Raw genomic sequence first — 14,942 nt, forward strand, 5'->3', positions numbered from 1 at the left:
CACCCCCCTCAAAAACAGTAAGCTCCCCACTGGCATCTGGGTCCTGGGAATGATTCTAGAAAGCCTGCTCACCTCCACATTCTACCTAACTGGATGTGGAGCCACATTTAGGCTTACTGCTTCGTAAACAAGGTCCTGACTCAGGGAAGCGGGTTGATGAGGAAGAGAACCTAAAGGAAACAGGTAGAAATGACAGCCCTGAAGGGAATCATAAATCAGAAATTCAGCCTATAAATCCTAGGAGCAATTAAACTTGACTTCCTAGGCCAGGATCAGCCTGAAAAGTCTCCATGGTGTCCCCACTCCTAGATGTGACCTGACAGATTTATAATGAGAAAATTATATACAAAAGTGTTATTTATTTATTTATTTATTTTCAGCATAACAGTATTCATTATTTTTGCACCACACCCAGTGCTCCACGCAATCCGTGCCCTCTCTAATACCCACCACCTGGTTCCCCCAACCTCCCACCCCCTGCCACTTCAAACCCCTCAGATTGTTTTTCAGAGTCCATAGTCTCTCATGGTTCACCTCCCCTTCCAATTTCCCCCAACTCCCTTCTCCTCTCCATCTCCCCTTGTCCTTCATGCTATTTGTTATGCTCCACAAAAAAAAAGTGTTATTTTTTTTTTAAGTTATCTTATACCTCAGTCTTGATTATTTGCAAATCTCCACTCTAGTACCCATTTAATCACATTCAATGCTGGGGCACTGGGGTGGCTCAATAGGTTAAGCAACTGACTCCCAGTTTGGGCTCAGGTCATGATCTCAGGGTCATGGGATCAAGCCCCGTGTTGGGTTCCGTGGTCGGCGCAGAGTCTGCTTGTCCCTCTTCCTTTGCTCCTCCTCAGTTCATAAATCAATAGCAAAAATCTGTAATCACATTCAATGCATAAGAGAGCATGGAATCTGAGTTGGAAGTTCAAGTTCTATGACCTTGCCAAGTCATTGCTGTTTGCTTGGCTTCTGCCTCTCCTGACACATGGCAGGGGGTGCACCAGGAGCTCTCTGAGGTTGCTTCCAAATGTGTGATTTTGTGATTCTATGATCACTGAAAGTGCATTGTCAGAGGGCCCAGTAGACATTCAGGTGAACCTGCTCAATGTCTTTATTTAAAACTGTCATTATCATTATAACATCTCTGGATAATGTTCCTGGATCTGGGAAAACAGAAACAAAGACCTTGGTAGAAATGACTTGGACCCCTCTCTCCTCCTTCTCTGGATTGTCTCTGTCCCCAGATCGGGCTGGACTTTTGGTTTTTAGGAGTGATTCAGAAAGACAAGGGCAGTATTTGTACAAAGCCACAGCTCTCGTATCAACAATGAGAAAAGAATGATCTGCCACTCTCCTCTCGCTTTCTTTCCTCTTGCATGGAGGCCCACTGAACTGGTTCACCCAGCTGTGGAATCACAAGTACATTTTCAAATGGTCGTCAAGAAGACGTTCAGAGTGGTGCCAAGAAAAGACAGTAAAAGACCACGGTTAAGTGCAAAGACTATCCAGCGTATAAACTCCGTGGTGAACAAAAGAGCCATCTGCAGTGGCCATTCAAAAAAATCATGACTCAGAAATGACCTCTAATTACAGAAGTACATTTACTTTATTCAAACATTTCGTTGGTGGATTAAAGCACAAAGTTTGCTTTCTGGTTGGAGAACATACCACAGCTATGACTCAATGCTCCCTGACCAGTGACTTTCAGGAGAGAAAAAACAATCCGGGCTGGTTAATGAGGACTCACATTAGACGTGGCTTTCCAGAAACCTGATTAAAGTGGCTTCCCCGCACTATAGAGAATGTGACTTTTGTCATTGTTTCCTCTTTTCTTCCTTTCACTGTATTCTTTTCAACATAAATCCATTTGGGACAAATTGGGGGGACGTTTCAAAGTTGAGCAAAATAAGTCCCCTGTGCCTCAGTTTCCACATCTACTAAAATGGAGGGAATCAAATGTTCTAAGATAGGTAAAAGCATTGTTTCCAGACTCTGAAAACAATGCCTGGGTTGTAGCAACTATCACACCAGTGTTTACAACTAGTACTTATTATTTTTTTTTAAGAGAGAGGGCAAGCATGCACCCATGACATGGAGTGAGGGAGTGGCAGGGGGCAGGGAGAGGGAGAGAATACCAAACAGATTTTCCACTGAGTGTAGGCCTTACCTCCAGGCTGATCCTGGGACCCTGAGACCATGATCCGAGTTGAAACCAAGAGTCCAAGGCCTAACAGACTGAGCCACCCAGACGTCCCATTAACTAGTATTATTTTATTGAAAATTTTGCCACAATCTCCCACTTCCCTCCATGTTCCATCCAATATGTCCCACGCATCAGCCACACTCTATGGCCTGCATCTTGTTTGTTATGGGTTATATTGTGTCCCAACCCTGACAAGAGGCCCTAATGCCCAGCGCTCCACATTGTGACCTTACTTGGAAATGAGGTTGTCACAGATGTAATTAGTGAAATTTGAAATTAAGATGAGGTCAGAAGGGAGGACCCCTAATCCATAGTACTGGAGTTAGTTTCTTTGCTAATCAATTAATCTATTTATTTATTTATTTCAGATTTTATTTATTCATTTGAGAGAGAGAGAGAGACTACAAGCTGGGAGAGAAGCAGGGAGAGAGGGACAAGCAGACTCCGCATGAAGCATGGATCCCAATACAGGGCTCAGTCCCGTGATCCTAGGATCATGACCTGAGCTGAAATCAACAGTAGGACACTACTATCTGAGAAACCCAGGCGCCCTGTGACTTGGGTTCTTATGGCGGGGCAGGGGGGGTGGGGAGCGGGGAAGGGGGTATTGAACACAGATAGGAGGTGAATGTGAAGAGGCCCAAGGAAGGCAGAGATGAGGAGATACCTCTCCAAGCTGAGGAATGCTGCAGGTTTCCAACAAACCTCTAGAAGAAAGAGAGACCTACAATAAGTTCTCTCAAGCCTTCAGGACCAACCCTGTCACACCTTGATCTTGGACTTCTAGCCTCCAGAGCTGTGCCATAATCCGTGTCTGTTGCTTATGCCCAGTTTATGGGACTCTGTTACATCAGCCCCACCAAGCTAATACGCCATGCATGGACTGAACCTCCCACATCCCTGTTTCTAGCAATGCTGTGCGGGCCAACTGGAAAGACCTCCCCTGTCATCCCTACTAGTGGGAAAATCAGTCCGTACTTCAAACGTCACATTTGTCTGCTCATCTATTAGAATTAACCCATTTTCTTTTATTTTTTTTTAAAGATTTATTTATTTATTTGACAGACAGAAATCACAAAGAGGCAGAGAGGCAGACAGAGAGAGGAGAAAGCAGGCTCCCCACCGAGCAGAAAGCCCGATGCGGGACTCGATCCCAGGACCCTGGGATCACGACCTGAGCCGAAGGCAGAGGCTCTAACCCACTGAGCCACCCAGGCGTCCCAGAATTAACCCATTTTCTACCATTCTCTCTCCATGCCACTCTTAATTCTTATTACAGTCCACATGCATTATCAGCTAATTGGGACTAGGTTGATCTTACTAAAGTCTATATTATAATATACATTCTATAGATTATAAGTCACAACCCAAATTTCAAGGATGTATTTTTTAAAAACGAACCTTCCAAATTACTTACAAGGTTATCAGTACATGTAGGGAAAGGTAAATATTTCAGCGAGAAACAAACTTTGATGTAATAGACATTATATAATATTGGGTATTACACATTCGTATAATACAACTGAGGCAGTGCCTTCACAGGAAGTCACATGCATCTGAGGGCCATGTGTTTGCTGTGATGCTTTGGGCAGCTGCTCAGTCTCATTTTCCCTTTACACCCCTTTCCATGCCTCCACCAGGCTGAGCAACTTACTTACCACCTCCATGTCTCCGCACCTGTGGCTTGCTCAGCCTCCAATATGCTTTCTGTCTCTCCTTCTGGTCTCCCTTTTGTGGCGCATTCTGATTGCATGAGGGCCAGTGTCTCCGCAATGAAAGAATTTACCCGAGGGCAAACAAAAGAGATCGTGGCAAATCAAATGCCGGTCTGCCCAGAGGCAGTGGTGAGGGGCTATAGTTACAGGGCAGAGCGAGGAAGTGAGGAAATATGGGAATGTACAGGATTTTCCCTTTTTTGGTACTCTTAGGAACTGTGCCTAGGTCCTAGGGTTATTTTGAGGTAGGTCACTTAATGAGCCTGTTCATGTCACCTCATCAGCTCAGTGGTTGCTCTACGCCCTTTTGCCTTGCTCAAGCTTGCCTTGCTGAGCCTTGCTCAGGCTCAAGCCTGTTGCCTGAAAGCAACCTCTAAATCTTGATCATCATGACTTATGTGTATTGAGCCCTTATTTGGTGGTAGGTGCATTACCTATACCATTTATTCATCATAATAAGTCTGTGAATAGATATTCTTACCTCTGCTTTATGGAGTGGAAACTGAGCTTTTAGAGGTTAAATAAATTTCCTGCTGCCCACAACTGATAAGTTGAACCAGGTCTGTTGTGGTCAAGCTCTTGCCCAATTACTTTCAAAAATTCTTTTTAGGGGTGCCTGGGTGGCTCAAGAAGTTAAGTGACCCGAGCTTTGGTTCAGGTCATGATCCCAGGGTCCTGGGAATCAAGCCCCACATTGAGCTCCTTGCTCCTTGGGGAGACTGCTTCCCTCTCTTCCTCTGCCTGCCACAACCCCTGCTTGTGCTCTCTCTCTCTCTCTCATCAAATAAATAAATAAAATCTTTTAAAAAATAAATAAAATAATTAAAAATTCTCTTTTAATAATTCAGGTATTATATACAAAAAGTTCACTCTCTTTAAGCATGTAGTTTGTGAATTTTTTTTTTTTTAAGATTTTTATTTATTTATTTGACAGAGAGAAATCACAAGTACACTGAGAGGCAGGCAGAGAGAGAGAGAGAAGGAAGCAGGCTCCCTGCTGAGCAGAGAGCCCGATGCGGGACTCGATCCCAGGACCCTGAGATCATGACCTGAGCCGAAGGCAGCGGCTTAACCCACTGAGCCACCCAGGCGCCCTAAGCGTGTAGTTTGATAAGCTTTGGTAATGGTATGAGATCACCACCATTGTTACAATATACAATAGTTCTCCCACTTTAAAACTTCCTTGTGCCTCCTTAATGGTTGAGCCCCCCACCCACGCTGCAGCAACCACCAATCTGCTTTCTGTCACTAGAAGAGAATGAAACAGTATACAGTCTTTTGTCTTCTGTGTTTGACTTCTTTCACTCAGCCAATGTCCTTGAAATTCATCCATATTTTTGCACGCATTAGTATTCTGTTCCTTTTTATTGCTAAATGATACTTTACACTATGGATATACCATAGTTGTTTATCCATTCACCAGCTAATGGATTTTGAGTTGCTTCCACTGTTTGACTACTAAGTATAATGCAGCTCTGAATGTTCACATGCATATCTTTTTGTGGACATATGCTGTCATTTCCTTGAATAAATACCTAGGAGTAGAATTGCGAGGTCATATGGTACGTCTTTATGTTTAACTTAACAAGACACAGCCATGCTATTTTCCAAAGTGGCTGTACCATTTGGCCCCACCAGTTTTACTTCTTTTCTTCTATGTATACCTTGTATTTGTTTTTCTTGTCTAATTATATTGCCTAGGACATTCAGTACAATGTTAAATAGAAGTGGTGACAACAGATACTCCATCATTGTTCTTGATCTTAGGTAGAAAATATTGACATTACTTGTAGGCTTTTCATACATATTCTTGGATTGAAGAAGTCCCTTTCTGTTCCAAGTTCCCAAATGGATTTCTTACAAAAGGGTATTGAACTATGTCATATGCTTTTTCTTCCTTTGTTGAAATGATCATATGACTTGTCTCCTTTATCTTATTAATAGTGTGAGTTGCCTTGACTCATTTTTATTTTTTTTTTTGACTCATTTTTAGATGTTAAATAAATCTTGCATTCCCAGGATAAGTACCACTTGGTCATGATGTCTTATCCATTTTATATATTGTTGGAGTCAATTTGTTAATATTACTTTTGAGGGTTTTTGTGCCCATGTTCATGATGAATACTGGTCTGAAGCTCTCTTTTGATCTCATTTTCTGGTTTTGGAATCTAGGTATCATTGGTTCCATAAAATTACTTAGAAAATGTTCCCTCCTCTATCTTCTTAGCATTTGTATAGGATTGATATTGTTATCTCCTTAAATGTTTGGAAGAATTCATCAGTGAAGCAATCTAGACCTAGAATTTTCTTTGTGGGAAGGTTTTTAATTATGAACTCAATTTCTTTTATTGACATAAGCCTATTTGAGTTTTCTATTTCTTCTTTGGTCAATTTTGATCATTTATATTTTCCAAAGATTTTGTGCATTTTATCTAAGCTGTCAAATTTATTGGCATAATATTTTCTTTTTAAGAGAAACTACCTTTGTAATTCCTACAGAATCTGTAGTAATGTCCTTTGTGCCATTCCTGACATTGAGAATTCATGGCATTTTTCATTTCTTAATCAGTTTGGCTAGAAGTTTATCAATTTTGTCAGTCTTTTTAAAGAATAAGGTTTGGTTTTATTGATTTTCTCTATTTTTTTGTTTTCTCTTTTATTGATTTTTGCCTTTATTGATTTATTGATTTTTTTATTGTTCCTTGATTTGGTTTTAAATTGTTCTTCTTTTTCTGGTTTCTAAGCTTATACTTCATATCACTGATTTGAAGCCTTTTTTCTTTTCTATTATAGACATCTAAAGCCATGTGTTTCTTTCTAAGTACTGCTTTAGCTGAATCCCACAAATTTTAATTTATTCAATTTTCTTCAGACATTTTCTTTTTGTATTTTGTGGGGGTTTTGGTTATTTTATTTTTTATTAACATATAATGTATTATTTGTTTTAGGGGTACAGGTCTGTGATTTTCTCTTACACAATTCAGAGCACTCATCATAGCACATACTCTCCCCAATGTCCATCACGCAGTCACCCCATCCTTTCTACCCTCCACTCTAGAAAGCCTCAGTTTGTTTCCTGAGACTAAGAGTCTCTTACTGTTAGAAAATTTTCTAACTTATCTTGAATTTCTTCTTTGATCTATTGATTATTTAGAAATACATAGTGTAGGGGCACCTGAGTGGCTCAGTGGGTTAAAGCCTCTGCCTTCGGCTCAGATCATGATCCCAGGGTCCTGGGATCGAGCCCCACATCAGGCTCTCCGCTCAGCAGGGAGCCTGCTTCCCTTCCTCTCTCTCTGTCTGCCTCTCTGCCTACTTGTGATCTCTGTCAAATAAATAAATAAAATCTTTGAAAAAAAAAAGAAATACATAGTTTAATTTTTAAGCATTTAGAGTTTTTCCTAGTTATTTTATTTTTATTGACTTAGAATTAATACCATGATGGCCAGATAACATACTTGATATGATTTCAATCTTTAAAATATTAATGAGATTTATTTTATTATCCAGAATATGGACCAGGCTGGTATATGTACCATTTGCACTTGAATTTACATATTTTGCCAGTTTAGTGTATCAATAACAGTTAAGCTATTGTTGACTTTTTTGCCTAGTTCATCTATCAGTTGCTGAGATAAAGAGATATTAAAATCTCTAACAATGGTTGTGGAATTATTTAATTACCTCTTTCATTCTGTCAATTTTTGTTTCCTGTGTTTGAAACTGTGTTATTCAGTGCATACACATTTATGTTTTAAATGTCTTTTTCTTATTAATGAACCCTTTTATGATCATGTTGAAGTTCTTATATATAAATCTTATAGATATGTTGTTAGATTTATACTTAAATATTTCATGGGTGGGGGGTCACTAAATAATACTGTATTTTTCATTTCAAATTTCACTTGTTCATTGCTGGTATACAGAAAAGAGACTGACTTCCTTTGTACTTTGCAAAGTTATTACAATTGTTTACTAGTTCTAGAAGTTGTTGCCTTGTTTTTAATAAATTATTTCAGATTTTCTATCTATATGATCACATCATCATCAAAGAAAGACAGTTTTATTTTTTCCTTCCCAATTAATGTACATTTTATTTGCTTTTTCTTTTGTCTTACTGCATTAGCTAGGACTTTCAATATAGTGTTGAAAACGAGTGGTGAGGGGGGAACCCTTGCTTTCTATCTGATCTTAGTAAGAAAGCTTCTTCTTTCTCACCATGAAGTATGATATTAGCTATAGATGTTTTTGTAAATGCTTTTTATCAAGTTGAGAAACTTCCTCTCTATTTCTAGTTTACTGAAAGTGTTATCATGAATAGGTGTTAGATTTCATCAAATGCTTTTTCTGCAACTATTGATTTTATCATGATATTTTTTTTTAGCCTATTGATGTGATGGGTTACCTTACTTGATTTTCAAGTGTTGAACCAGATTTGCATACCTGAGATAAATCCCATTTAGTCATGATATATATTTCTTTCTATACATTCTTGAATTAAATTTGCTTGTATTTCATTGTGTAGTTTGGAATCTATGTTCATGAGAGATATTGGTCTGTAGTTCTCTTTCTGAATAATGCCTTTGTCTGGTTTTGATATTTAAGTAATGCTGGCCTCATAGAATGAATTAGAAAGTATTCCCTCTCATATTTTATGGACGATATTAGACAAATGTTCCAATTTGTTCCTTAAATGTTTGGTAAAATTCAGTAATGAATTCATCTGGGCCTCATGCTTTCTGTTTTGAAGGTTATTAACTATCGATTCAATTTTGTTAATAGATATGGGCCTATTCAGATTATCTATTTTTTTCTTGTGTAAGTTTTGACAGATTGTGTATTTCAAGGAACTGATCCATTTCATCTAGGTTTTCAAATTTGTGGGCATAAAGTGATTCATAGTATTTAAGATGCTCTTAATGTCCATGGGATCTTTAGTAATGTTTCTTCTTTTTTTTTTCTGAATTAGAAATTTATATCTTCTTTCTGTGTTTCTTATTTAGTTTGTGTAAAAGCCAATCGATTCTAGAGGAGACTGGAAAGATGGCCTAGTAGAAAGACCCTAACTCAACTCATCTCACAGATACAAGAAAATAACACTTGTATCAGCATAAAGAACCCAGAAAATGACCTAAAGACTGACAGGAGAACTCCACAGCTAAAGCTAGAGAAAAGGCCACATTGAAGACGGTAGGAAGGGCAAAGACACGGTTTGGGAGTGAAATGGATCATGGCTGTCTGTGGTGGGGAGGGAGCCAGTGGTGCAGAGAAGGGTGAAAAACAGATTATGACACAGGGGATCCAGTACAGGGAAGACAAATCCCCATAACATTTAGCTTTGAAAGAGAGAGGGGATGAATTTCCTGAGTTCTTACAACCAGCAGGACTTAAAGCCTAGAATTTTAAAAATCAGCAGGCTCAGCTCTGGAAGAGGACAAAAGGAAGCTGAGCCCTTGCTCTTAAAGAGACAGCATGACAAACGGCCTATTCAGATACAATGTAGAACCAGTAGTTTGAAAAACACTGGGGACAGAAGGGAAAGAGTAATTTACCCATCTTAGAGCAAGAAGTGGAGAGGCAGGGATCATGGAGAGACTTGTCTAGGAAAGAAGGAGCTGGAACATGCCATTTTCTTCCCCCACCACTCCCCCCCACCCCCAGCATAAACACAGGACCACCTGTGGACACAGCGAAGCACCAACTCTCTCTACCTAACTTGCTTACACCAAAACCCCGCTTCCCCTGTGCTTCAACAGATCCAATTTTCCCTGTCACACTTGTCTCAGTCCCTGTGCTGCAGGCACCCTCCCCCAGAAAGCTGGCACAAACCCACCAACACCTTGTCTCCTAACCTGCACATTTTGCAGGATTTCAGTTCTGGCAGCATTGGTGGCAGGTCTCATTTCACAAGAAAATCTCTACACACTCTGTTAAAATGCACCCCCCCCCCCAGGGAACCTGGGAGACTCAATTGCTTAAGTGTTTGACCCTTGGATTCAGTTCAGATCCTGAACTCATGGCTTGTGGGATCGGGCTCCACATCAGGCTCCATGCTCAGCGGGAGTCTGCTTGGATATTCTGTCCCTCTGCCCCTTTACATGCTCATGCTCTTTCTCTTGCTCAAATAAATAAATAAATAAATAAATCTTTTTTTTTTTTTTTTTAATGCACCCAACCACTGCTGGGGAATAAACACTGGAACAATAGGCAAAGAGAGCCTCTACAGACAACCAGACCAAAGCAAAAAGAGGCCAGGACTCAACAACAGAACACACACAACACACAGAGGAGACACTTCCTGAAGTTCAGGTCTTGGGAACAGGGGACACTGCACTGTGGGGCATGACAGGACCTCTTCTTCATAAGGTCATTACCATCAGGAGCAAGAGACATAGCTGACTTTCTTAACACAAAGAAACATAGAGAGTTAGACAAAATAAGGAGACAAAGAAAGAGTCCCAAGTGAAAGAATAGGACCAAACCACAGCAAAAGCCTTAAGCAAAATGGATATAAGTAATATGCCTGAAAGAGAAGTTAAAGCAATGATCAAAAAGATACTAACTAGACTTGAGAAAAGAGTGGAAGACATAAGGAAAACTATTAACAGAGAGATAAAAAAAAGAACCAATCAGAGACAAGAAACACAATAAATGAAATTAGTACTCAGTGGCATAAATAGAAACAGAAGAATGAATGACTTGGAAGACAGAATAAGGGAAAGTAACCAAGCTGAGCAAATGAGAGGAAAAAAATTATTCAGATTAAGGACAGTCTTAGGGAACGCAGTGATTCCATCAAGCATAATAACATTCATATTATAGGGATCACACAAGATCAGAGAGAAAAGGGTGCAAAAAATTTATTTGAAGAAACAATAGCTGAAAACTTCCCTAACCTGGAAAGGTTACAGACAACTAGATCCAGGAAGCACAAAGATTAGCCCAGGAAATCAACCTGAGGAGGTCCACCCCAAAACAGATAGTAATGAAAATGGCAAGAAGTAGCGCTAAAGAGAGAATTTTAAAAGCATCAAGAGAAAAGAAGACAATTATATACAAGGCAAAACCCATAAAGCTATCCATAGATTTTTTGGTAAAAACTTTGCATGCCAGAAGAATAGCATGATATATTCAAAGTAATCAAAGGAAAAAATCTGCAGCCAAGAATACTCCCTCTAGTAAGGCTATCATTCAGAGTAGGAGAGAGAGTTTCTCTGACAAACAAAAGTTAGAGAACTTCATGACCACTAAACCAGCCCTACAAGAAATATAAAAGAAGACTCGTTGCGTGGGAAGGAAAGAACAAAAGTGAGAGTGCGAAAAGGAAAAACCATAAAAGCAATAAAAATAAGTATATCCATAAACATTGGCTAAGAGATTCACAAAATAAAAGGATGTAAAATTAGGGGGAAGAGGAGCAAAGAATGGGTTCAAACTTAAATAACCATCAACTTGATATAGACTGCTATATGCAGATGTTAAATACATATATAATGGTAATCACTAATCAAAAGCATTAATAAATATGCAAAGAATAAACAGAAAGGAATCCAAGTATATCACTAAAGAAAGTCAAGAAACCCAAAAGAGAGCAAGAGAAGAAAGGATCAGAGAAAAACTACAGAAACAACCACAAAACAACTAAAAAAAAATGGCAATAAATGCATCCCTATCAACAATTACATTGAATGTAAATGGACTGAACACTCCAATCAAAAGACATAGGGTGACAGAGTGGATTAGAAAGCAAGACCCATCCATTATTGCCTACAAGAGACTTACTTCAGACTTAAAAACACCTCCAAGTGCTCCTGGGTGGTAGAGTTGGTTAAGTGTCTGACTCTTGGCTTTGGCTCAGGTCGTGATTTCCGGGTCATGAGATCGAGCCCTGAGTTAGGCTCCACACCATGCAGGAGTCTGCTTGAGATTTCCTCTCCCTCTCCCTCTGCCCCACCCACTTGTGCTCTCTCTCACTCTCTCTCTAAAATAAATAAATAAATAAATCTTTAAATGTTTTTTAAAAAATAAAGACACCTGCAGACTGAAAGTAAGGGGATGGAGAAACATTTATTGTGAAATCGATACGAAAAGAAAGCTGGGGTATCCGACAAATTCTATTCTATCCAACAAATTGACTACAAATCCATCTGACAAATTCTAATGGACAAATAGACTACAACTATTTCTGCTGTTCTTTCCCTCTTTCTTCTCCTGGTGTTGTAATTACTCGTGTTGTAACTGGTAGTTGTCCTATAGTTCTTGAATATCGTGTTCTTCTTTTTACAATCTTTTTTTTCTTTCTGCCTTTCAGACTTGGAGGTTTCTATTGTTAAATCCTCAAGTTCACAGATTCTTTCTTCAGCCATGCTTAGTCTGCTAACAAGCCCACTAAACGCATTCTTCATTTCCGTTATGGTGTTTTTGACGGCTAGCAGTTCTCTGTTTTTTCTTAGAATTTCCATCTCTCTGCCTTTAGGCTTTCTCCTTATGCTGGCTGCTTTAGCCATTAAAGCCCTCAGCCTCTTAACTGTAGTGGTTTTCAGTTCCAGCTCTGATACTTCTAACATTCTCTGTCATTTCCGAGTCTGTTTCTGGGGCTTATTCCGTCTCTCCAAACTGTGTTTTTTGCCCTTTGGTGTGCTTTGTGATTTTTTTTTCTGGATACCTCACTCAGTGTACCAGGTCAAAGTGCCTGCTGTAAATAGGCTTTGGGTAACCGGGTGGCCCGGTGCAGGGCAGGGATGCATTCTGCAGTCCTGTGATTAGGTCTTGGGGTTTCCATGAGCTTGTGCCCCAGGGCTGTGGGCTTGCCTTCTTCTTAGTCCCCTCCCTCTCAGGGAGAGGGACAGGATGGCCAGAGGGGTTTGGAGGAGGGTCTTTCCTTCCTGCAGGCCAATTAGACTCTGGGTCAGGCTCTGGTAAAAATCATTTTCCCTGAGGGCAGACCTTGTTCAGAAAGAATGGTCTGGTTGTTTCCAATGTTTCCTTTTCCTCTCCTCTACCAGAAGCACAACAGGAAAGAGGTAAAACTCTCCAAAGTGTGGGGGCCCCTCCGACTGGGTCCTCCTGAGATTTCTGTCACTCATGCCCGTCCACGCTGAGCCCCCAGCAGTGTGTCCTGAAGTGCTCAGGTTTTCCTGCCCCAGCACTGGGTCCCGTGCAGGTTCTGTTCCAGGAAGTTGTAATTCCCTGGATTAGTCTTTCAGTCACAGCAGCTTGTCCTGTGACTTCACCTCCCAGATAGGCCCGAGGAGAGCTGTCGCTGTTTCTGTTTGTTCAGCTTTTCTAGTTACGAGGGAGTGAGTAGCAACTCCCGAGCTCCTTACGCATAGAAATGGGAACCTAAAATCCTTGACAAGTTATTTTTACTTTTGGTCACTCTCCAGAGTCCGCTTAGGCATTCTCTGACTTCTGTGTCTGGGATAAGTGTCCCCTCCATCTGCCTTCCGGTGTCCTGTGCTTCCTTTAGTCACAACCTAGAAAACCAGGCCATTGCTAGGATAATTACAGCACATGACCCAACCTCTGCTGGTCATGGAAAGCTTTCCAGAGGATGGGAATATCAGAGCCCTGAGGACAATGACAAGTGAATCAGGTGGAAAGAGCTTAGTTGTTTCCATGACCATCTCCCTTTTTAGATTCTAAACTCCTGGAGGACAAACTCCACATTTTATTCAAATTTGCATTCGCAGGATTCAGTAATTGTTGAAGGTGGGGAAGGAGTGAAATTTAATAACTGGAAAATGAAGGAAAGGGTGGTGTATCCGTTTGGAGCAGAAAGTACCAGAACAAACTTCAACCTGTGTCCAGGGAACCACCAGTAATAGTCTGGGGCACTTGGAGCAGCGTGTTGTCTGGGAAGAACTGGGACAGACAAGCCTGCACCCACTGATGGAGGACCATGAATGCAGACAGGGCAGGGGAGCTGCAGGCCCGTGAGCAGAGCAGCCCTCTCTATGCACCCCTGCTTCCTGCAAACAGTGACCCTGGGCAAGTCATTCCTATAGTAGGGTTTCCTGGATTCCACATCTGAAGCTGAGAAGTGTTTATAAAATAAAACTCTTTTCAAAATGTATTTATTTGAGAGACAGAGAGAGAGAGAGAGAGAGAGAATGAGCAAGAGGGGTAGAGCGGAGAAGGATAGAGAATGTCAAGCAGACTCCGTGCTGACTGTGAAGCCTGACACAGGGCTTGATCTCACGGCTCTGAGATCATGACCTGAGCCAAAACCAAGGTCAGATGCTTAACCCACTGCACCAGCCAGGTGCCCCAAAAATAAAACTCTTAGTGGGGAGCCTGAGTGGTGCAGACGGTTAAGTGTCTGACCCTGGTTTTGGCTCAGGTCATGATCTCAGAGTCATAAGATTGAGCTCTGCATTGGGCTCCACACTGCACACAGTCGGCTTGAAAGATTTTCTCTCTCCCTCCCTCTTCTTTTGACTCTCACCCCACTTGTTTTCTCTCTCTCTCTCTTTCTCTCTCAATCTCTCAAATAAATAAAGTCTTAAAAAATAAACTCTCAACATTCCAAATAAAAGATAGATTAACTTTTTGCAAATACGGAAAACCTGTGATAGCCTGGCCAGGCCCAGTTTTTCTGCTTGACGGATGAGGGTCACACCAGTTTCGGAGCATCCCCTCTCCCAGGGCACAACTCTCCACGGCACCCCAGCCCTGGAGGCCTGGTGTAGTGGGGAGTGCCGGTCCCCAGAGGCTGAGAGAGACCTCGGAGTCAGTGAAGTCCCCTTGCCTCTGGAAAGGGTAGCATTTCCTTGGACACTTTGTCACAGCCAAAGAAGCGACGTGGGAGCCGGGAGACAAGCACGGGAAAGGACAAGACTGCTCCCGCGAGCACCAGCCTCAGCCAGGTGGGCTTTCCTTGGCATTTCTGGCCTCAGACCTTCAGCGGCTGAAGGCCTCCAGGATGTACCCCTGGAACGGGTTCTGCCAGCGGAGCTCTACTACTAAATTAAAATGTTCCGTTACATCGCTGTGAATAATTAACTGGGGGACCTTTCTTCAAG

This window comes from Mustela nivalis (genome assembly GCF_964662115.1).
Source record: "Mustela nivalis genome assembly, chromosome: 16".
NCBI classification, from domain to species: domain Eukaryota; kingdom Metazoa; phylum Chordata; class Mammalia; order Carnivora; family Mustelidae; genus Mustela; species Mustela nivalis.